The following is a 4,018-nucleotide window of genomic DNA, read 5'->3' on the forward strand; positions in this document are numbered from 1 at the left end:
TGAAGAGTGGTTGTAATGGAAGTGTTCAATCAGAGACTGAAGTGAAGAATGGACAACATTTACTTATAAAAAGTCTATTTTTGTTAGAGGATGATGTACTTTAGTTACTTTTGTTCCAAGTATTTTTGCTTTGCTTTAGAGTAGATAAAGGTTAGCACTTGTCTGGAAAGTAGTTTGTATTAGAGGCCAATGTGCAGCGGTGACTGTGACGCTATCACGTTTATTTTAGTTCCTCAACTGATCTCTGGCTGGAACAACTGAAACCAAAGACCAAAGATGAAACCCGGCTTCAGAGATCAGTTGATCATCTAACAAAGCCTTGCACATTAGTGGCCTTGACCCACGGCGAAGATTTTAAAGGAAAAGAAATGGTAGAAGTTGTGGGTTCAAACTCTGAGGGAGTGCCTGCAGGATTCACGGGCACTAAATGGAGTGACAATGACTAAAAGCTTTATGCACACGAGCCAGGTTATCCTGCAGCAAAGTTCCTCAAAGACTGAAGCAAACATATGTCTGCATGGTTATAATGTTATAAGAGTTAAATACAGTATTTTATATGGATTAGCAGTCTGTGTTGCGGCAGTGCAGCTGTGTGTCAACGTGCATCCACTGGTTTGTCTCCTGTAAATGAGTGTAAAAAATAATTAGAAGGAATAAAATGTTTAAAGTGTATTATTATTGTATTTCTATAGTTTAATTTCATTCTAAGTGCTCATAAGAAAAGAAAAATTGCATTTTTAAGTAATTTTATTGCATAAATGAGCTATAATGTCAGTGGGTGCACAAGTTGTCACATTTCTGCATTTTTAATCAGAGGACTTTGCAGAGGATTCAATCATTTGAAATATTTAGGTGACACAATCAGTTTAACTTTCTTTCTTAAGAAAAAGCAAACCAAAGAATTTTTTTATTAAAAGGTCACCGTTGCATGTTGGCGAGAGATCAGTTTAAAATCATCCTATCTTTGTGTGAAATGTTATTTCCACTGCTGTTGTACTAATTTTATTACTGAATGTTGTGAGGAGGATGGAGACGTTACAGCGTGTTTTTAATCATTTCATTTCCCACAAAAACAGCTGCTCTTAAGTGGTTTTTCATATACTAAATAATGTTTTCCTGCTTTTGCAAAAAACAGTTTGAATCGTTGTCTTCAGACGTACTGCCTGAGCAGAGCTTTAAGGGTCCCATCCAGAATCCAAAAACATCTGAACTTTGTGCTTTTACACGCACATCACCGCTCTGGTCAAGCAGGTTCTGGATCGGACCCTTAAGTAGTTCATGTAGGGACATGAGTCCTACCTCTGGTGTTTGTTTCCATATTGTTTTTATGGGTACAGATTAAACGTGATTGGGGTCCTTAATGCTTGTAAGATTTAAGGGCCAAGATGTACGGCCATCAAACGTGGGACCTGGGAAGTTGATGTGCTGCTTTTCATCTCATAAATGTTGAAAACATGTGAATTTAAAGGATTAAACACACACAGTCTTCTGCAGTAATGTTCTAATCCTGTGTGGAGGAGCACTGAGGGTCATTTACAGTCAGACTCAGGGGGACCCACAGCTGCTCATCCATCAGGACAAAGCAGGTTTCAAGTGTTTGAAATTGAATGTATCTTTATGTAATTATTATGTTACCTGATATTTTCTCTTAATGTTTTGTTATATTTGGTCTGTGCCAGCTGAATGACTGAAGTTTCCAAAAATGTTTAGATAGAAGTTTCTATACAAACAGCTAATGATAAAAAGTCTGATTCTCAATTTAAATAAAAATACAGAAATGCTAAAATATCTGCTGTTTAAATTGGTCTTTGTTGATTTTATCTGAAACTCTGAGCAGTCATTTAACTTTTCTATACAGTATGCAGTTGCCGTAGGTATTAAAGGTACTGTGCTGCAGTTGTTTTAGTCATAGATGTATAAAACACTCCAAAATAAATATTTCTCTTTTAGCACATAAACATACTGTGTATGTTTATGTGCTCAACGTCCTTATAACGTCCACATAAACATACTGTGTATGTTTATGTGGACGTTATAAGGACGTTGAGAAGATGGTGCAGAAAGCTGCATCTGGTCTTTGTTCTCAGACTGCTGGCTTAGTTGTGGTTCCTGGAGTATTTCAAAGTTTAGTCTTTTTAGGCCATCTTCTGAGGAACCAGCTCCCAGTTTGGATTTGGGAGAGAGACTCCCTCTCTGCTTTTAAGATTAAGCTTAACTTTTCTTTTTGATAAAGCATATAGTTAGGGTTGGATCCTGTGACCCTGAATCCTCCCTTAGTTATGTTGCAACAGGCTTCAGTTGCTGGGGTTTCCCATGATAGACTGAGTGTTTCTTCTTCATTCACTTTTTTTTCACTTTCTGTGTGTTTATATACCACTCTGCATTTTATCATTACTTATTAATCTCTTGCTCTCTTCCACAATGTGTCTTTTATCCTGTCTTCCACCCATCACCCCCAAATGGTCAACGCTCTAAGTGTGTTTACTGCAAATACATTAAATGTCCGCAGTAGTCCCATCAGATAACAGGCATTTTCAACTGATGAACTCAACAGATATAAGACAATTTTTTATGTCTTGATTGGTGCTGCGGCTGCAGTGATATGGACGCTGCACCGATCTGTTGTGGTGAACAGAGAGCTGAGTGTAAAAGCGAAGCTCTCAATTTACCAGTTGATCTATGTCCCTACCGTCACCTATGGTCACGAGCTGTGGGTAGTGACCGAAAGAACGAGATCGCGGATACAAGCGGTGGAAGTGGGCTTTTCAGAGGATGTCTTACTCAAAACCAGCAGATGTACACATTTTTTCAGCTGTATGGATCTGAGTGAGACAACCACTAGAACCCGATCAATGATTCCATCTTGTGTTTGGTCTTGTGACCACATTCTTAACACCGTTAAGACAAGAAAACCTCACATTTGTAGAGCAACTCCTTGGGTCACTTTAGTTTTTCACAGTTAGTCGATACCAGTTACAATTTTGTATAGGCCATTTTATGAGAGCGGTGCCAAACCTATTTCAGATAAATTTCTTTCAGCTGGACACATGAGTTACACCATGTGACCATGGTAACACCCACTGCTACTTTACTGTTGGAGGTGAAGGCAACTGACAGTTAATGATCTATGAGTCACTTGAAATTTATTACCCAATGCATACATGTTCTATTTTATCTTAACCAGTTTATTTGTCTGTGCACCAGTGTCAGTATATAAGCCACCTACTTAGTCATTCAACTTCTTATGATGCAAATAGCAGCTGCTGTTAACACCTTATTTACCTTAGAGGTTTGAGCAAGAAGCCAGAGACCAAGTAGCAACAATGTCACTGCAATTTCTCCACAAACGGCAGTCTAGTTTCATATTGCTACTTTTTATTTTTTATTATTGTTGTTGTTGTTGTTATTGTCGTTGATAATGTCTTGTAAGCCTATTTGCCCTGCAGATAATATATGTGTATAACATAATAATAACACATACGCGTGTCTGTAGTTACTGACAGAGCTGTGAAGCTTTACAGGAACATGAACAAATCTTCAATTAATTTCTTTACTTTTTCTTCATTATTTACAAACTAGTATCTTCCATCTAAATCAAAGTAGATTTCTTCTTCGAGAACCGTTGCAGCTGTTTAGTATTTCTTGGATTGCAACACCATGTTTTCCCAAACCAGTCGAGCAACATGTATTCATTAAGTCTTTTGCAAGAGACAGGCAATTTGAGCTCACAACAACAACGACCACGTGTTTTCAGTTAAAGTTGTCAGGTATGGCACTTTGCTTCTTTAATGCCTAATGCTTAGGCTGCACATCTAAAAATATAAAACACTCATTTGAAAGCTCTGTTTCGACGTGTCTCCGCCCTCGTTATTGTTACTGTGTCGGTGCTTCGTCACGCTTCCTTGTTTATGTTTTTTTCTTTTTCGCAGCCGCACGGGGATTTGGCTCCACCCTCGCTGAGTTTGTTTTGCTGCCGCGCTGACTCATGGGATATGTAGTTTTGCGTGTTCGCAAAAGA

This window comes from Oreochromis niloticus, linkage group LG1, assembly GCF_001858045.2.
Source record: "Oreochromis niloticus isolate F11D_XX linkage group LG1, O_niloticus_UMD_NMBU, whole genome shotgun sequence".
NCBI lineage: Eukaryota > Metazoa > Chordata > Actinopteri > Cichliformes > Cichlidae > Oreochromis > Oreochromis niloticus.